General features: G+C 51.7%; 2 long non-coding RNA genes and 1 other non-coding gene across 6 annotated transcripts; 1 reads left to right on the top strand and 2 right to left on the bottom strand.

Moving 5' to 3' along the window:
• Window positions 1-807: 807 nt before the first annotated feature.
• Window positions 808-9769, bottom strand: Gm26947. Of its 4 annotated transcripts, none has more exons than XR_001779779.2 (4): window positions 9474-9769; window positions 5474-6688; window positions 3797-5381; window positions 808-2538 (listed from the first exon to the last, which is right to left on the bottom strand). It is a non-coding gene; the product is annotated as a predicted gene, 26947 (long non-coding RNA). The 4 variants fall into 4 exon arrangements; XR_001779781.2 differs by lacking the exon at window positions 9474-9769 and having other exon boundaries at window positions 3797-5156; window positions 5335-5381; window positions 5474-7942; XR_003948873.1 differs by lacking the exon at window positions 9474-9769 and having other exon boundaries at window positions 5474-5521; window positions 6344-7942.
• On the top strand, window positions 3627-13533 carry Pldi (polymorphic derived intron containing). The gene is made up of 3 exons (NR_033616.1): window positions 3627-3829; window positions 12376-12444; window positions 12953-13533. It is a non-coding gene; the product is annotated as a polymorphic derived intron containing (long non-coding RNA).
• Window positions 13534-18645: 5112 nt separating this feature from the next.
• Window positions 18646-18736, bottom strand: Mir6408 (microRNA 6408). Its single transcript, NR_105835.1, has one exon. It is a non-coding gene; the product is annotated as a microRNA 6408 (primary transcript).
• Between the last annotated feature and the right edge of the window lie 1936 nt (window positions 18737-20672).

Here is a 20672-nt window from a genome sequence, read left to right as displayed (position 1 = left end):
GGTTCAATCTTCCTGGTGCTTCCTATAGCCCCCACAAACATGAAGACTTATTTAATGTACATCCTGGAGCCTGAGATTTCCTCCCTTTCTGATACATGGGCTCAGTAACACAGCAGACTGGCTGAAACTCTTCAACCCTGGGATGAATTGAGAATGCTTAGACAAGCAGGCTCCATCCTCCAGTTAGGAAAGACAGGAGGCTAGCTAGTGCCTCCTGCTTCTCTGTGATTCTCCAATGAGCTCTAAACACACCTCACAATGAGAATGGACCAGAAGAATGTATCCCTTACATCTGCAATAGATGCTGCCCAGAAAGTGAACAAACCACAGGCTTGGAGGCTGTCTGTGTAAGCGAGTGTCTGGGAGAGCTCTCCTGTCCTAAAATAGGAGGAAATCTGGGAACACCAAAGGGAGCAACTCCTACAGTTAGAAACGGGTAAAAGTCCCAAGCTGGAGAAAACTAGAGATAGACCGACTGTCAGGATATACAAAGAAGTTCAGGCTTTGAGAGGACTACCACTGAAGCCAACATCCAGAGACACATCTTTGCAAATGATCGGAACTGCAACTCTAATAGCAGCTAGTGCTGGCTAGGGCTGGAGCAACAGGACTGTTCATTGGCTGATTGTTGGCATGGAAACAAACAAACAATCAAACAAACAAACAAACAAAAAACCCTGGGACCTCTGCTACAGAAGACAAATTAGCAGGTTTTTTAAAAAAATAAACTGCATTCTCCTACCCCAGCAACTACACTGCTTCTCGTATTTTAACTCTATGAGACAATTAACTGTCTGTACACAAAAATGCAGAGAAAGAGATACAAAGCAGCTTTATTTATAACTGCCCAAACTTTTAAGCAATCAATATGACCTTTAGTAGGGGAACTGATAAGCTTTGGTGCACAAAGACAAAAGAATAGTAAACCATTTAGCTTTTAAAAACTAAATCAAAGCGGAAACTTAAATGAATATGGATGAGAGAAAGAATACAGTCTGGGGGCTGGAGAGATGGCTCAGCAGTTAAGAGCACTGACTGCTCTTCTGAAGGTCCTGAGTTCAAATCCCAGCAACCACATGGTGGCTCACAACCATCTGTAATGAGATCTGATGCCTCTTCTGGTGTGTCTGAAGACAGAAACAGTATACTTACATATAATAAATAAATCTTTTAAAAACAAAAAACAAAAAGAACACAGTCTGAAAAGCAACACGCTGTGATGCCAGTTATATAATATTTCCAGACAGAGATTCCCCCCCCCTCAGGCATTGCTATTCCATCATGGATCCACCATAGAGAAGACTTGCCCTTGAGGACCTGTGTGATGACACCCTCTAGGTTCCTCCACCGTGGGATTATGGAGTTCCTCCCCACTGTCCTTTCTTAGAAGCTGGCTGCTAAGTCCAGACATCACGCAGTGCAGGCTCACACTTCTTTTGCCTCCTGAAGTTGTAGACTTGCACTGGAATCTCCATGGTGACAATAAACTCCTTGGGAGCCTTTGGAGGCTGTGCAAGGGCTTAGCCTCAGGGTCTCACTCATTGTATTCAGTGCCTTCCACAGACTCTGCTCAAAGCCATCCTTACTGTGGGGTCTGCACATACCCGGAGTCCCAGCATCCAGGAAGCTGCAGCAAGAGGATCCCGAGTTTGAGGTCAACCTCAAGAATACAATTTTATGCTACAAAGGTACCTAGGCCTCTGTATCTGCAAGGGAATTGGCACGAGGCACAGTCAAGTGAGCAGATTCCTTGACCCCTGCAACCGCACACATCTGTGAAAGCTCACCTGTGTCTTGGATTCTTAGCCTGGGATGACCCTCCCAACATCATGGTGTGACAGGGTGTCAGACTCTATCGCTGGCACTACAGTGCTCCTCCCAGTCGGCCTTGGTACAGTTATCCCATACCCTCACTCTGTAGCCCCCAGGCTGACCTTGAACTCCACGCAATGCTCCTGCCTCAGCTTCCCCAAGCGCTGGGATTGGAGACATACACCACCACGCCCAGCTAGACATCTCTCTCTTTATCTGCACACAGAGAAAGTTCAGGCCAAAGAATTTGACATGTCTTCAAAATGTCGATGAACCACTTGGGAAATACGAAACTGACTTAACGATTTTCCCCAGGTCTTACTCAATTATGAATTTAATATTCTTGACATTTTCCTTTACTTCTAAGCAGCCTCAGAGACTCTTGAGCCTGGAGAGAGGGTATCAGAAGCATGGGTGTTGTCATAAAGGTGCGTAAAAGGCACAGCACCTTTTCCTTGGCAGTGTCCCCGTTTTTGAACTGGAGAGGGTGAACATAGGTGAAGGCCAGAAGTCATGGCAATTTCTTGTGACTCTGGCTGTGTGGGGACTGTGGTCACAGGGTCCAGGCTGCTCTGTCGCTGATGCCTTGTGACTATGGGTGGATGGCACATCTCTAAAGGCCTCAGTTGCTTCATCTGTAGAATGGGGTGCCAGATCCTTTGTGAGGAGGCTCCCTAAAACTCGGTGAGCGTTAGTCACGGGGAAGGCTAATTCTGTCAGAATCACCTAGGAAATAAATGATTAATCCTGAGATTCACCCGACAAAAACCAATTCCACCATTTTGGGGCAATTTTTTATTAAATTAGTCCAAATCTTTATTAAATATTAAATACTGACTAAGAGAAGGACTTTGGTCAAAACTACTCTCTGGAATTTCCCAGCTGAATCGTCCTGAGACACGTGGTGGTGGCAGCGGCGGCCACAAACCTACGTGTGGTGGTGGTTACAAAGACAAACTTATAGGCCTCCGTACTTTCCCATGAGGCTTTTGTTATCAAGAACTACAACTCCCAGCATTCCAGGAGGTTACCTGCTCCTTGGGCAGGTGGGGCTTACAGGTTTGTTCTAGGTATTACATACCCTACTGGCATGTGTTTGAGGGGTTTCCAGATGGGGTTCGTTGCAGTTGGAGGATCTACCCTAGACATGAGTAACACTAATACTTGGATGGCGTCGTGAATGAGAAGAGGAAGCGGTCTGGATAGCAGCAAGCATGTCTCTCAGCTTCCTGATTGTGACCAACCACGCCACCCTTCAGCCACCTTGCCTTTCCTGCTGTGACAGCCTGTCCTCTGCAGCAGTGGGCCAAGATAATGCCTTGCCTCCTGGAACTGCTTGTGCCAGGCATTTTAACACAGCAACAAGACAAGGAACTACTGTACTTGCTACCATCCGCAACAGCAAGACCAGAGCCCCACTGTGAGCCAGCCAGAACGCTGCTGGGGTCATATTGAATTACATCACAGACTGTTGCCAACCAGACCTGGTTCCGAAGGGGATGTGTGTATGTAGCACAAACATTGAGGGTAGGCTGGGGTTGTAGACCTTCTAAAATAGTGGTTCTCAACCTCCCTAATGGTTCCACCATTAGGGTTCCACTGTACTACAGTTCCTCATCCAATGCTGAGCCCCCACCCCCAACCATTAAATTATTTTCATTGCTACTTCATAACTGTACTTTTGCTACTTTTATGAATCTCGATGTGGATATTTTTGGAGATAGAGGTTTGCCAAGCAGTCACGACCTGCTGGTTGAGAACCACTGTTCTAGAATGTTCCATGTCTTATGGAAGTTCTGAGGCCTTCCAGCATCACCACAGGCTACGGAGCAACACAGAGGGCAGAAGTCCTGTTGAAGCCCAACACCACAAAACACCAGACAGATTCCTGGTGGCACTCTCTAGCAACTGTCCCTAAGCCTTCCAGAGAGATCTCAGACCTGGATTCTTGCCCTGGCAGTGTGACCCTGAGAGACCCACATACCTTCTCTTCTTGGCCTGTTTCCATGCACTAAAGGTAGAATGCAGATACTGGGCTTTACTCCTGTCCTGGGTTCATGGAGGGTTGGAGGGAGATGGTCCCTGGGAATTGTGAAGGAAACACAACACTGGCCCTGCATCGAGCACCAGAGAAAAAGCCAGAGTGAGCAGAGCAGCCCCTCTGCAGCCTGGGCTGCCAAGCCTGCGTGTACAGTCTCCCCTCCCTGGCCTTTGCTTTCCTTGCTGAGGAACAACGGGAGACTGGAATGCTTACTACAGTGCCTAAGACAGGGCAGCCTCTGTCAGAGCCACACACATCGATGGCCACTCTGGGTATTAGCCAAGAACACCCAGAGCAAGCTTGAGGCTTCAAGAGCAGCTGGTTGACGAACTATACTGTCCACGACACACACACATTTCCTTTGGAACCAGCCCCGGTTGGCATGGCCTGTGACCTGCTAACTCAACACCTAGATCCCAGTTGCCCAGTTCTGGCCCAGTCCAAACTCTTAGAGACATCGGAAAATTATCCGTCCAGGCCCCCATGTGTTGGGCTAGAGAATAGGGCCTGGGAAGGGGGCAGGACTGGGGGAGTGACAGGCCAACCTCCTCTGGTCTCCCTGGAGATGTCACAGGCTTAGCAGGGGCTGCTTGACACATGTCGGATAAAATAAGGGAAAATAAATAACAATGTTTATAAGAAGATTAGCAGGAAGGCAGGAAAATTTCTCTGGGGAGCCCTTGGCTGCATCTGGAAGTGACAGCCCCATCACCTTATCAGAGTCATAATGAGGTGCCAGGATTTGGGGTCATTAAAAATCCTCTCTGGCTGGGCTGCTCTCTCTCCATCGCCTTTGATGGAGGCCTGGTGGCTGCTTGGTCCCTTCCCCCACCGCCTTTCCACTCCCTTGGCTGTCCCCGGCTTGCCTGGGTGCGGAGGTGAGATGTTGATGTCCAGCTCAGCAGAAGTAATGCGGCAGGACATCCCAATTTGTGCCTGGGTCCCCGCAGGCACAGAGCCCTTCTCCCGGGGTGGATTAGCTCTGTTTTATCTGGGCTCCTTCAGAGAGGAGGTGGGGGGTAGGGGAATCTGCAGGTGCTTGTGTATGACTCCAGGCTGCACCATCCAGAGGGGCGGGCTGGCCCCGGCAGCACAGGCAGGACCATGCTTGGAAATGGAAGTCTGGAAGGGATGCTGAGCAGAGACAAGTGTGGGGATGGAGCCAGGCTTGGACCTAAGCTGCACATTCACAGGCTTTGCACTGAAGAAGGGTTTGTGGGTCTGTGATTGATCCGGTGGAGGGAGATGAACAGGAATCATTGAAGGCCGTGAGGGCCAATCGCCAGGGCAGGCACTGGGTGACCTGAGAAATCAGGCCAGCAAGAGGGGACAGATTTAAACGCCAAGGTCCACAAGTGGCTGTCACACACATCCCTCCCTCCCGACTAGACACCCTGAGCCCTCTCCATCCCCACTGCTATTATGAAGAAAGCACTCTGCTCCCCTTGTCCCAAAGCTTATCTTCCAGGCACTCCACGCACGCTTGTAGTCTATCGATTTTTCTCTGCCGCTCACTGGTCCCATGTCCCTTGAGGGATACATTTGAGGAAAGGGATTATTATGAAGCAGGAAACTGAGGCTGGCAGCAGCCCTATAGGAAAGCCCTCTCAAGGCACCCACCACTGGTCCACACGATGTCTTTATGTTCTGGGCAGATTCAGTCCCATCCTGGAAAGCCCGGGGTTGGCAGTTCAGTGAGGCTGGATTCATTTCCTAGCAGCTCCTCCGCCAAAAGCACTGTTCCCTGTTCAGTAAACAACCTGCCCGATTGAATGCAATAGCCTCGGCCCACTGTTGCATCTGACTGCTTGGAATATCTAAAGGTCTCTTTCAGCCAACAAAGGCCCACTGGTAAAATGGCAAAGCCTCGGTCATCCCCATGACTAGGCTATGCTGAAGAAGGAAAGGGGCAGCTCTGTCTACAAGCAGGCTAGGCAATGCTGAGCGGGTGAAGTCATGCCTACCCACCTCAGGTGTCCCCTCTCAGGGCCACACCTCCTCCTGCCTCTGAAGTTTCTGCTTCTCTCTCAGCTGCTTCTATTGGAAAGGACCTTAAATCATAGGCTCCGTCTCCCCTCTGAAGGAGACAGGGTCATGGAGCTGTCAAGGGGACCGAGTATGACTGATCCTACCTCAGGGGTAAAGCCAGCATTCAGTCGTTCTCCATTGCTGCAGAAACCCCCCACCAGTAAGGGCCACAAAAGGTCTCCCTGTGGCACTGCTGCCCACATAGTACCTCTGTGCTCTGGGCAGGGACGAATGGACTCCTGGTTGCTCAAGTCACTCTGGGACTTTGATATCTGAGGTTCAGACAGAGCCCAAGAAGAGAGGCCCCTCTGGACAAGGCTATGGCTTGGACTCTTTCCATAGAAGCTTTGTGGCCTCTCTGTGATAATCAAAGACCTTTTGGGCATCAGATCCGTACCTCAAATCAATGCACAGCTACAGCAATAGTCGAACTTCAGACAGCCTCTGTGCCTAGTTTCTTACCTCCGTCCCGCCTGAGCTCTGGAGTCCAGGAGTTCCTGGCTCAAACCTGGGTCTCAGATGCAGGGTGGGAGGGGCAGCTCAGGGTCAGAACAGTCAGGGGTGCTTGCAGACTCCCAGGTCAGGACTGGTCCTGCCGCTGCACTTGAGCTGGGTACTAGGGCTTTTGTCAAATATCCGAATATCCGGTCCCATCAAAGACCAGCCTGGGGCCTTGCTGAGCGGAGGGCTCTAGGAGCGCAGGGTGGAGTGTTGTCTTTGCAGCTGTGACACCCAGTGCCTGGGGGCCCAGTGGCCTAGGATACGCTGCTCAGCTTTCAGTTCTGGTTCTGGGCTCTGTGCCGGCTCCTGTGGCCATGAGGGGTTTCTGTGTCACACTTACTGGCGGTGACAGAAGACCAGATTTAGCACATAATTTACTTCTGAAAAAACAGTCGATTCAAGGCCACCCCTAGCATGCTGTCTCCCTCAATTGCTTGCTTCCAGTGTTAATGCAAGAGCTCCTGATAATAGCAATAATAAATAATAGCAAGTATTTATGGGGCGCATCCTAGGTGCCAGGCACTGCAGAGTGCTCTATTTGTAGCACCCTGCTGGAAGCCAGGAACACTGTTACCCCACTCCTCAGATGGAAGCCCCAAGTCTCAGAGACATCACTGCTCCTGGGCTGGCTTGCACCCAGATCTGGAAGACATCATTCCTCTTGGCTGCTTCGAGAAGCTTAACCATCATCTCCCGGGGCTAGCCTGGGCTGCAGTGGGAGGTCTTGACTGTGGGAATGAGTAGCTGCAGGCTGGCCATTTTTACTGCCGGTCCCTCCTCCCCACAGCCTGTCCCTTAAGGGAGCCCCTCCCACATTGCTTCTTCCCTGGTGGCTCAGCAATGAGTCACTTCCTGCACTTTGATATCTGCCTGGGAAAGGCCACATGACAAGTTCTATTCTATTGGAGGAGCCAGAACTCATTAGCTTATACAACATCCTAGCTGGCAGGGCAGAAGTGGGTGGGGTGGACTCAGAAGCTCCAGTGTAGACATTGCTCTGACCACCCCCAGCCAGAACTCCCAAAACTCTTTCATGAGCCCCTGGATTACTTGTTTTGATTGCTGGTGTGTGTGTGTGTGTGTGTGTGTGTGTGTGTGTGTGTGTGTGTGTGTAAACTGAGGCTGGCCTCATTGTGGCCCAGGACCTCTTTCTCTGTCTCAGAGCCGATCCTGGACCCTTCTCTGAGGTCAGGGAGGGGAGAGAGGAAAGAAAAGAGCTAGCTCCAGGAAGCGTTTGTGGGTTGTTGCTTTTTTTTCTCTCTCTCTCTCTCAACAAAGCAAAGCATTTCTGTAGGCAAATGAGCTGGGGAGGGAAAATAAGTCACCACTGGAGACCAGCATGATTAATGACCAAGGAAATGAGTGACCAGCAAGACCGGGGCTGAAGGAAGCAGGACAATTGAGTCTGAGCACGCGACGCATAGCTAAGTGTTGGAGGGGTTCTGCTTGGCTGGTGGACTGAGGCTGAGGTCTCCCTGAGCGGGAGCTTCCATCACAGGAAGGAGACTGACCACTGACCGATAAGAGCAAAAACTCACATGACAGGGGTGGGGGTGGGAGTGGGGGGTGGGGTGGGGTGGGGTGGGGTGGGGGAAGCAGTCAGGAGGGCCCACGGGGGAGCAGGGGATGGGTACACCATCCTCCCAAGCAGATATCAGCTCTGAGTTCTCTCACATGTCCTCTGCCATCTTCTGTCATGTGCTGTCTAGGACAAAGGGTAAGAGGGAGATCACCCCACAGCTCCTAAGGTCTGCAATCAAGCTAGCCTATACCCTTCCCCCTCACCCCACCCCACCCCACCCCCGCCTGTGACCTGTCCCTTCCTCCCAGCTCGGTATGCTCACATAAAGGGGACATGCCTTGTCCTGGGTCCCAGTGATGGTTATCTATGCCTCCCAAATGCTAGGACCCACAGCTTGTGGGGCTTATAATCAAGGGCCAGACAAGGGCTGAGCCCGGCCCATAGCCACTTAATGTGTACTTGTGCTGGATTCACAGGGGCTCTTAATTCTTGTCAAGGGTCCTAGAATATCTTAGATTGAAGGCCGGTGGGATGCTCAGCCCTCCCCCATCCCCACAACAGACCCTCCTATCTCCCTGACAAGTCCTTCCCCGGCCTCGGGGATAGCATCTGTCTAATGGGCATCTGCTATGAGTCCCGTTTAAAGGTGGTCTGCTCAACTGCAGTCTTGACCTCCACCAGTAGCCACATCCCTTTACCTGGGCAGAGTAGAGTCTCCTCCAATTCCAATAGATACCCTGACCAACACAGGGTTAAGTCCAGTGACTCCTCCCTTTCTCCCTCCCTCTCGTGTGAGCTCTTGCCCATGTGATAATGGACCCGGGGCTAAGAATAGGCTGGCTGGCTGCTTCTGGATCTGCTGGGGTTTCTGTGTCTACCAATCTAGGGTGCCCCTAGTCTGGGTCCTGTGGCTTCCCCACCAGGCACAGGGCTGAGACTCTAAAACCTGTTTCCAGCTGCAGACAGAACCCAAGAAGAGGGGTCACTTTGGATGAGGCTGTGCCTTGGACTGTTTCCACAAAGTCCTTTTCCATGTGGCCCCTCTGTGACAATCAAAGACCCTTTGGGCATCAGATCTGCACCTCAAACCAGCTGCAGCGTTGGAGCCAGAGAGAGAAGAGAGGTCTCGGGCCCCAAGGCTGCTCTGTTGGAGAGCCAAAATTTGAGGCAGGGCCTGGTCCACTTACAGAGCCCACCCAGCCCCTGTCTCCATCTTCTTTCACCTTCCCATGATCCTTGTGTGTTTTACCCAAGCCTCAGCCTTTGGCCATAACACATGTAAACTGAGGCACAGATTGGTTAAAAAAATAATAATAACGGTTTGCCTAGCTGTAAGGGGCCCATCTGTAACTAGAGTCTACATTCTTAGCTGTCCTGAAAACATCCCACCACCACAAGACAACCCTGCTCTGCAAGCTGTCAGTCAAACTTCCCTCTAACTTCCAGGGCTTAGGCTGAGGTTAAGAAGAAGGGACCTGACCTCCAGCAACAATCTGAGTGGGCACATCCTGCCAGAGCCTGGTTCCGTTGTCCCCCTAGCCTCCCCGCCAGGGCGAGGGGGTGACTCACGTGTCTGCTGGCCCCTCCCCCTAAGAGGGAGTGGGGTGGCTCACGTGCCTTCTGGCCCTTCTGGCCTCCTTTGCTGCTGAGGGTTCAGCTCTGACTCCCAGCGCCCCAGCTTTAGGTCGGCTCCATTCCAAGTCCTTTTATTAATTCTCTTGCTGCAGCAAGAGCACTTTAATTAGCCTGGCCGATTTATCTATATAAATACAAACGGATGGCGGCTGGTGCTCCACAGTGGGGTGGGGAAGTGAAAGAGGAGCTGGACCAGCAGGTTGCCTAGGGCAGAGGAAGTGACAACGGCGCCTTCCCAGCAACCAAAAATATGACTTTAATATCGTGTGCACGTGCGCGTGTGCGGGCGGGCGGGCGGGCGTGTTCTGAGAAGTGCTGTCGCTCTGTGGTGGGGACATACATGGCTTCAGAGCTGAGTTCTTCTGCGTTCCCAGAAAGCCCTAGTCTCTTCTTTTGGAAGCCACATCAGTGAGTCCCCACCTGATGCAGAGCCCCCTTCCTTAGGGTGGCAAGGGATAGGTGACAAAGCGACCATGTTCAAAAGCTGCCTCTGGATTCTAGGACTCAGGCAGGAGACTGGGCAACCACTCTGTCTTGCTTACATAGACCTCAAAGGTCAAAGCCACTTCTCTAAGCACTTGAAATATCTGGAGAGGGGCAGGTGGCAGTGTAGACTCCACAACTGACTGTCTTGCTCTGCCATGTCCAGGGGTGCCTCTAAGGGCGAGTTCTTTTCCTACTCCATGCCTCAGCTTACCCCTCTGTAATATGGGAGCATCATGGGTTGTGCCGGGGACCTGGTGACACTTCCTTCAAACCTCTCAGAGCAGCAGGAGGTGATGTCCAGCGGAGCTGTCACTCATGCTGGGGCTGAGACTTCAGTGGAAGGTGATGCAGGAGCTTGCTTATTTCAGCTGCTGGCATGTCCTCAGGGCGCCTAAGCCTCTTGCTAGCCACAGCCTCTTCACCTTCTACTCTGTAAAAAATGGGCCACTGTTCCGGTGAGGTGTCTGTCTAGCTGGGGACACATGTGACAAGGGACCTGGTGGTGAGCAGGATTTATGAAGGAAGACTGTTGTTCCTAGTGGGGACTGCGGACACAGGAGGTAGCTGTTGGGAACAGGGTCCAGGACAGCTGTCTGAAGACAGGGGCCCTCCTGATGTAGCTGATGGCTCCTTCCAGAAATTGAACACATAGCATCTCTTTAGCTCCTCCTGCCTGACCGCAGGTTGTCTGTCTTTGGAGGGAGCGGTGTTCTTGTCATAGGAACCAGACAAGCAGCCTAGAGACAAAGATTAGAGATGGTATGGAGGGGATTTCTAAAGTGAGGCAGCAATAGCAGGAAGCAGAGATACTCGAATGTGATGCAGAGTCCCTTCTTGTAGAAATCACACTACTTAACACTGCTCATGGGTATACACATGCATGTGCATACACACACACTCATACCACACACACATACACACATATACATACACCACACAAACACACATTTACACACCACACCATACACAGACACACATACAACACACTTACATACACACACTACACCACACATACACACACCATCATACTATACAGACCCATACCACATCAAACACACACACACACAACATACATACAACACCACACACATAAAACATCACACCACACACATACCACACACACCATACATACCATATGCACACATACCACAACACACATATATACACAACCCACAAACACCATGCATACACATACACCATACACACACCATATGTACACCACACATCAGACTACACACAGGACACTCTTTACATAACTCACTATGCCCGACACCACACCACACATATACTCACACCATAAACACACCATACACACATACACACAATATACACCGTACTCATAACAAACATACAACACACATATAACACCACAGCACACACACACAAACCATATACACACCACACACACAGACCTCACACACACAACACATACTGTACACATAACATACACACGCACACACAAAAAACACCCCATCACACCATACATACAGACACACCACACATGACATACACACCTACCGCATACCACACCACACACAAACTACACACACACCCCACATCTTATGCCCCACAAGCACACACAGTCAGGCCGTGGGACAGGCACCTTGCTGCCTTGAATTCCATGCAGTGGCAGAAGCCATGGTAACAATGGGCCTCATGGAGTGTCCTCATGTGCGTGACTGGGCAGCCGCAGCCCAGGGGTTGCTACCCCAGAACTCTCCCATTGTATCCCCGTGGGAACCTGGGCCCAGTGTTCATGTTGTGCAACAGTGCTCTGCTGCTGGAGATGCCCAGAGCCTCCAGGCTGCCAGTTCCCCTCTTCCAGGCCCCCCATCCTTGCCTGAGGCCAGGCCCTGGGAGAGATCGGATCCAACCCATCCCTGTGGCTCTCTGGATACAACACGTTGGGCCGACTGGCTGCCCTGATTTGGTCTCAGGCCACTCACTCTCCATTCTAGCTTCTGTGGCCTCAGTGTCCCTGTAGGCTTGGAGGTAAAGGGGTGAACTGTACCCTATTTCATTCTCCTGAGCCTCTGTATGCAGGAGGCAGGGCGCCTGGGAAACATGGGAAGCCAGGATGCAGACCTGTTTGATACTCTGTTGCCTCCTATGTGAGCTGGATCAAGCTCAGCCCTGCTCTGGGGGCTCACCTCCCCCATGAGGAGTCTTCCAGCTCAGCCCTGAAGGATTCTAAGCAGAACCTCCAAAGAACAGAGAGGGAGGAGCTAAAATCACTGGCTTGGGTTGTCAGGCTCAAAGGAACAGATTGGCTGGGGCAGACTCACCTAAGAGACATCTTGGATTCGAACTCAGATTTCTCCTGAAGCTCCTCTGGCTTCCTTGGCCTTAGGTAAGAAAGAACGATGTGGGTGAAGACCCTGATATCTGGAGGGAGAACAGCTAACCTAGCCTCATAATGGTGAGACTCCTTTCCAGTCAGTCTGTCAGGTTAGAGGGGACATGTGCTCTTGCCCCCATCACAAGGACTTGATGGGGCTAAACCACCCCATGTCCTGCTGAGTAGGTTTAAGATAAATGTACATCCCCTGCTGAGTTGTCCCTGACACCCTGATTAGGAGTGGCTGCCCTGTCCGTCTGCATCCCAAGCTCCTCACTGCCCCAGCTTTCCACTGCCTTCATAGTTAGTTCCCTTGGTATGTGAGACTTGTCTGCCAGGGTCTGATAGAGGTGTCTGCTTCCTCTAGCTGGGACAGACACTGCCCATTAGATCCCTGCTATAGCCGGGTACCTGGCACCCTAGGGAGGTTCTAAATAAGGAGCTATGGGATGGGCCCCTGAAAAGATGGCCGCCATGTAGCCTGCTGTGAAGGCTGGCTGGCTGGCTGACAGCCAGGGCACCCTGGGAAACAGCTGGGCTTGTCAGGGTCAGAGGCCAGGGAACTGATATTCTCTGTTTGTCTACCTAGTGTGACACTGAGTCCTAAGCCAATAGGGGAGCCAGGTGAGGTCAGCCTGAGGAAGAAGGACGCGTCAGATCTGACTCCAGGACAATGAAAAGAAATGAAGGTCACAGGAAGAAGCAGAGGGGGATAGGAAAGACGCGAGGGACCGTCACTCATCAGCAAGATGGGGCCATCAAGTTGTCATTCCAGGGCCAACTCATCTTTCCTGTTGTCTCTCAGCATAGTAATGCCAGGAAAACCCCTCCGTCCCAGCCAGAGGCCTCTACCTGGAAACCCAGGCGGCCAAGCTCATTCACCCTTTTGCCCCTCATTGTGCCTGGGCCGGAAGAGGAGGCACAGGGAGAGGCGGGGACTTGCCCAAGGTCACGGAACAGAAGTGTCCAGTCCCCAGGTGTCCCAGCATCCTGAGAAAGGGTCTCTCCGTGCTCTGCCCAATTCAAAGATGATACATCAGCATGCCAACCACAGCCCTGCTTTCCAGCAGCCTAGCAGAGCCCCGCCCGGGTGTCACATCTATTTCTGGGCTTGCTGTCCAGGGCCTGGGGTCTGAGTGTCAGAACCTAAAAATAAAAAGACAGATTGTCCTCATTGGCTGTAATTACCGCCTAAAAAGACTAGTGTGGAGAAAGAATGAGAGGGGGAAAAAAATCCTAGGCTGAGCATCAGTCACAGGCAGACAGATACCAGGAAGGAGGGGCTCTGGGCACATCACAGGGGCCTCCTATCCTCACTGAGGAAGCAGTCCTGCCATAGCCTCTGGTCTCTGTGAGTTAGAGACAGGCAAGCCATGTGGGGGAACCAGGGCCCGTTCATCTGTGCAAGCTGTAACCATCCAAAGAAACCTCAGCCTTCCCTTATAACCCCGCTCTCTTACCTGTGTGATGAGACTACCTATTTCCTTAACAGATAGGTAACGAATGCCTTCGGTACGCAGGTGGTCCCTAGTGCTCTGTCTGTGGAAGGCAGAGGGGTAGAGCGGGCTAGAGTCAGTCGGGAGAGGAGAACAGTATGTGACTGGAGGAAGTTCCACAGATGAGTGGGGTAGGGTGGAGACTGACCTGATGGGGGGAGAAGCCATGCTTAGGAAAGAGGTAAATATGCTCAGACTCCCCAGAAGGAAAGTTCCTGTGGCTGGGGCCCTGGAGGCAAGCAGGGTGATTTGGCATAGCATTATGGGGCCAGACTCTATAGAGCCTCATGCCTCTTGTGGAGTGTCTGAATTTGATTCTAAAACTGATGTAAAGCCACGGGAGGGGTTAAGAACGGGGGTCATGTGAGACTTGGGGTGTCGTTCAGTCGATAGAGTACCTGCGTAGCATGCATGAGGCTCTGGGCTCCATCTCCAGCACTGTGCAGACAGGGGAAAGCAGTACATGTTTATAGATGCAGAACTCGGGAGGCTGAGGCAGGTCGATCAGAAGTCCAAGGTCATTCTCTACCTCGTAGTGAGTTCGAGACCAGTGTGAGCCAAAAAAAAAAAGGTCCTGAGGAAAGAATGTGGGTCATAGGTCATATGGGCCAACTGTAGCTTTATGGCGACATCTCTGGCCATTATGTGATTAGAAACGGGGAGGGGACTATTCTGACACCCAAGAGATGACTGGCCTGGATAGGAGTGGTGTTGTGAAGTGACAGGGAAGAGAGAAAGACAGGTACCAAGGATAAACTGGAGGTGTCCAGACTGAATAATGGGGTGGGTTCTGGGGTCTCTGAGGGAAGGCTGGTGTCTTGCCAAGCGATGGGAGTATGGAGTGTTCTGCTTTGACCGTGGTGGTTTCGGCCACCTCCGTGGTCACCCGTCAGATGATGACACTGGGTAGGTGCAGGCAACTCTGTTCTTAGGCTCTCTCCACCCTAGAAGGTGCAGAAGCCAGACTTCCGGTCTTTACCTGAGCTGGTAGCGTTCAGTGTGGTCCCCTCTCCTGATGCTGAGCCGTGGCGGTGAGCGAGGTGTGGCTGCCAGCTGGTCACAAGAGGCAACGATGACACTCGTGTGTGCTGGACAGCTGACTGGAATGAAGGACAAGCATATTTTCAGAGTGATGCTCTCAGTCTGCCGTGTGACGTAAATCAAAGAGCCCTGTGTGGTCAAAATGAACTTAGCACCAGCTCCAGTCACAGATACAATGAGAAGCCACCAGAGGGCTGTCCTCTAAGACCACGGGGCCCAGTGAGATGGTAGGAAAGGGGGCTGTACCTGTCGTCAGTGCACCTCCCAGCAACCTCCTCATTCAGTGCAAGCCTCCGGGCCCTTCCCTGCCTCCGGTTCCCCTTCTGCATATGAGAGGATGCTGCGTCTCTCTTGTTCTCTCCAGTCTCAGTTCTCTCCTGACTGCTGGGCACGGTCAACAAAGACCCACTGATATGTATCAGCTCGCGCTGGCACAGATCTGCTGCTCTGGGCTGTCATATTTCCCAGCAATGCCAGCTTGTTCTCAGTAGAGCCATGAGGCTTCTAGAGCTTAAGGTAGGTAGCGTCAGTATGTCTTAAAGAAGAAGCTGTGGCCCTGGACCCACAGATGATATCGTTTAGACAAGTTTCCGGAGCAAAACACCCCATGTAAATAGGCAACATTGACAAAACAGCAGCCACCTCACCCCACCCTGGTGCACTGAGTAGGTTCTCTGCACACAGTGTCTCACTTAATATCCCTGGAACCCATCCTTTTATTAGCTGCATGCTACAGAATGGAGGATCCAGGAGGTTGCATCACCCGGTCTGACTACAGTCAGCAAACTCCTGGGTTCTGTGATCACTGTCTCATGCTGCCAGGGCTCTGGGAGCCTGTTCCATGCCAGCCTTGACACCAGGCCCTGGGCTTATAGTAGTGGCTCAGACTCTAGGTCCCTAGAGTTTTGAGGGCATTAGAGTCAGAGTCCTAAGGCCAAGACCCTGTATGTTGCCAGTTAGAGAAGGAGGCCAGGGAATCTATTCTGTTCACATTAGCTCACTGGTTAACCTTTAACTTGTCACTCCATGGGTCCTTCCCCCGGGCCCCTCCCAAGCCTGGCCACAGAAGCTGAGCTAATGGGCTGATGACTGGGATGGGGGCTTGTTAAGTGCTCTGTGTGCAAGAGGCCCCCATTAAAGCCATTATCTGTGGGCTGGGCAGAAGTCACTTTGCGAGTGGACTTGGAGTGACCACAGATGGGCATCTCACTGAGGGCTGTGGTTACAAGAGTAGTCCCCCCCAACCCCCCTACCTCTATCACACAAACATCTCTCACCTTAGGGCCTACCCTCTCTGACATGCCTCAGGTTAACCTCCCCAGGCTGTAGCCACAGCCCCACCAAACCAGCCAGCCCCTGCCAAGTGTCCAGCTCGTCTTGTCCATTCACTAATGTGCTCTAATGGGCCTGTTTAGTGCCTCTGTCTGACTGTCACCTTGGCAGCTAATTGCTGATGCTTCTGCTGCTCCAACTACAATCAGCGCTTGTGAGTGCCTCTGCAGCCTGGGAGGCTCTATCCACCCTGTCCTTGGCCTCCTGCTGCAGACCAGAACAACAGGGCCCCTTTAAGAGCAGGCAGCCTAGCCTCTCTAAACAGAGAGGCTCCTGAGCCTGAGACTTTAGGATAGACAGACAGACATCAGCCCTAAGCTTCACAGAACCAGAGGGACAGGCCTCTAGGCACAGTGGGGACCACAAATTCATATCTGTCCTATATTCGTTCCTACCATGCCATCCCCCAAAGACAGTGAGAGGACCAAATGAGACCCAGTCAGAGTGACTGAGTTAGGGAGGGCAGACAAGGACTCACATAGCTTCAGCTCCCACGTTTGGAGGGGAAGAAGACATATTTACCCGAAGGTCACCCAGGAACCTCCAAAATCACCTGCCCCCACGTGACCATATCTTCTCTTCATTCAGAGTATGTAATGTCACCTTCCAGTCTTCTGGTCACTCAGGGCAGAATATTTTCCTAAGCCAGGTCCTTAGGGGTGTGCCCTTGAAGTAGACATTGGGACCCCAGTATCTTTCACTTTCCTGGTTATTATAACAGCCATGAGTTTCTCTGCTACACACTTCTGCAGTGGTGCATGGTACCATCCCAGACCCAAATGTGTAGCAACGACACACCTCCTCCCTTTGTAAGCTGCACTGGCAGACAGAAGCACGCCCCTGGGACATACCCTCAGCATCTTCACATGAATGACTGCTGTGGTCTCCCCAGCCTCTCTCCAATTCCAGGGTCCCCTTCACTCCCGTCCACACAGCATATAGAGCTATGGAACACTCTCACAACTATCAGCCCTACGTGTCACCTGTTCATCTTAGAAACTTCACCTACACATGGCTGACAGGATGAAGTTCAGATCCCCCTCTGAGTTTCGAAGGTACCACTGCCGACGCTGCCTCCTCCTCCTCTTCCTCTTCTTCCTCCTCTCCTCCCCTCCCCCTCCTTCTCTCCCTTCTCCTCCTCTACCATATCCTCCTCCTCTTCCTCCTCCTCACCTCTTTCTGACTCTGCCTCGAGGCTCCAATCCCACGGCATACCTCTTTTCTCTAGTTGAACTATGCCTTTTCTCCCAGGCAGACCTTTGCCTGTGCTGTTTCCTTTCCTTTGAATGCTTGGGCTTCGGGGCTTTGTATTCACCAAGACTGACATGCAGTTAGAAACGGAGCAAGTTGGAACTGACAGTAACACTTGTCTGTTTAATGAACCATGATCGCTGGATAAGGATGTAAAAGAGGTGACAGACAGACTGACAGGGTTCCAGCAGTGCCCGTCCCAGCCGTGAAGACGCAGACGTGTGACCTCTGTGCACCCCTTGCCCCGGGTCAGATGAGAAACCAATGTTCCTCTTCCAGGGGTGGCCCTCATAATGAAATAACATGACTTGGGGCCTCTGACGCTAAGGCAGAATAAGCACGGCCCCGTTGATGGCAGCCATGATGAGAATGGCCTGACTTACCAGAGAAGCCATCCCCCCTCCTCCTCAGCCTGGATGATTCTTGTCCCAGCAGCACGGTTGGCTCTCCAGAAAGATAGCAGGGGCTTGGGGAAGGCTGACCACCAGAAAAGGAGTCCTCAGGCTGTGAATGAACATAGAGGCCCTTCCTCAGTTGTGCTGGTGACTCTGAGTGCCAGTCCAGGGACTGATAGGTACCATGTACTGATACCTTCTTCCTTCCTATAATGCACACAGATTTGGAAGCTGTCAGGAATGTGGGGTTTTGTGAACTCCTAGAGACCCGTGGGAGAAGCTAGCATAACCATGGACTGGGCCAGGACCCTCTGAGATGGGGCAGGTTCCGCTACAAACAGGGATGCTATTCCTGCCATCCACTCATCCCTGCGGCTGTGAGCTGGGCTCTGAGCAAGACTGAGGCCTTAAGCCTCAAGTCCATCCATCACAAGTCTCACAGGCCCAGAGAAACTGAGTCCTGATCCATCCTGCAAGGGCAGCCTGGTGTAGCTGTCTGAAGACCTGACCCACACCTCTTTCCCCCGGTGAAGGGAGATAGGTAACCACCGGGGGTATCATGAATTCCCCAGATCAGACTCTGCAAGGGTCCTTTACCCATCTGCTACCAAGTCTTTACATCCTGGGGCAAAAATCACCCAACATGAAGCTTCTATTGGTTGGGTCCTTAGGCTCTATGGCTTAAAGCAGAATTAAGTCCATGTTCTTCCATCTGATGGTCTAACCCAGGCCCTTTCCCCTAAACCACATCTCTAGATCTTAGTAGTCAGCCCGACAAAGGACCATCCCATGCAAGCCCATGTGGCCATAGCATCCCTGCTGTAGCTGAGCTTGAACAGAATGTCCCTCCCTGTGCCTTGGCCAGTCCCTTTGGCTCACCCTCCCTTCTTGATGTTCCTCTGAGACAGATCCTGTCCCCCTCATTTATGAATTATTGATTTGCCCCGACTACATTAAGCTCTGCCAGCCTCTTGGCTCCTTCATCGTTCTCCCTGGGGTGAGCCTGCAGCTAAGATCACAAGGAGCTGGAGCAGAGTCCTGCCCTGCAGACACCTCAGCTACGTGAAGCCTGAACTGACAAACCCTGCCCAGACTAGGGGATGGGACTTCTAGTGCTTTTCTAGCTATTCCCAGGACACATGATCTTCAGCTAGTCCTGTGGCTCTTACTGTCTCTTTCCTACTTTCCCAGAGAATCACTCAAATGCCCTACGATTCGGCAGAGGTCAAGTGAATATCCTGGGGTCACAGCCAGTGATGTAAAAAAGCGAGGTTGTATCCTGATGCCTCCAAACTAGCTTCACCCATCAGCCCAGCCTCCCAGTCCTGCCCATGTTATCAGGGTCAGGAAGCACTCCATAGCCTTCCATTCCACCGGGTGATCTTTGTGTGTGTGGGGGGGTGTATGTGCTGCATTTGCCCAAGAAGGCTCTGAGATGGTCTGCAGGGGGAACTCTGTGGCACCTTGACTGGTTAAGGTGCCCCAGGTCGTTTGATACTGAAACTTTCAGGACTTGGAGTTCTGCAAACCCCAGATCTCACTGGACTCTATGGAATCTGTGAGCCTCTTCATGCCATTCCCTATATTGGGAATATCTGGATTATGACTCGGAAGGGAGACGCCCTCAGGGAGTGCAGCTGGGATCCCTGGCTATGGGACTTGAGGAAGCCAATCAACTTGACAGGCGGCGTGGCAGATAGAAAGTGCTAGAGCCCGGGGCTCCCAAATCCGGGAGCATCCATCACTCATCATGCCTTATCAACCACAGTAGAACGAATGTTCTAGTGCACAAAGCTTGCTAACTCTCTACCCCATACATTGTCTTGCATATTTCCTATTTCAAAATGGATTGAGCTTCTCAGGTGGCATCCCTGGGGATGCTGGGAATGTGGATTCTGGTGGCTCCAGGGCTGGGGACAATCATCCTGTCTCTTGCTTTGGGCCCCTTTGGGATGGCGTCAGGTGAAGCCCGCCTCTACGACATTCCTCGGGTCAGATTGCTGTAAATCTCATCAGAATCTACAGCCTGTAATGGCTTGTGAATTGTGGTCCATAATTCAGCTGGTGCCTGGGTTGTAGGCTCACTCACTGTTCCTTGTCCTCCTTCCCTGCAGCTCATACAAGCCCTCGGTAAAGTAATAAATTGGAATAAGGGGCACCCTGCTAACTAAATTTCACTTGTCAGCTTTAAGCTCTCATGCTGGGTGTTATGTTCACACAAACATCTTAAACTCTTTCTCTCTCTCTCTCTCTCTCTCTCTCTCTCTCTCTCTCTCTCTCTCTCTCTCTCCCTCCCTCCCTCCCTCTCTCTCTCTCTCTCTCTCTCTCTCTCTCTCTCTCTCTCCCTCCCTCTCTCTCTCTCTCTCTCTCTTGATCCATACACACACATACACACACACTTATTAGTATTTATAAATACATCACCCTGTGAGTTCCCACCCCCTTACATTTTCCAGTCCAATATTGCTTTTATCAAGGGAAGTCTCCATCCTTGCCAGAATCCCTCTTCTCAAGGTAGGACTAACCCAGAGCTTAGCACAAGAATTCTCTCTGAGCAGAGTAGGGCTAATATGGCTTTAAGAAGCAATACTTCCTGGTGCATGACACCTTAGACCCTCAGAAAGTTAGATCACTAGGAAGAGGCCTTTAGGTTGTCCCAAACCAAACTCTTAGTGAGGACCCTTGGAGGTGTCCGGGCAGGAATGTTCAAGTCGGCTCCAGAGCTGAAGTTTTGAGGGAGATCAGAGACCCGATGTTTGAACTGGCCATGTGCCAATGGCAAACTGCAGATTCA

This window comes from Mus musculus, chromosome 10 (assembly GCF_000001635.26).
Source record: "Mus musculus strain C57BL/6J chromosome 10, GRCm38.p6 C57BL/6J".
In the NCBI taxonomy this organism is placed as follows: domain Eukaryota; kingdom Metazoa; phylum Chordata; class Mammalia; order Rodentia; family Muridae; genus Mus; species Mus musculus.
Note: the sequence above shows the minus strand (reverse complement) of the source record. Positions and strands in the feature narration are given on the sequence as shown.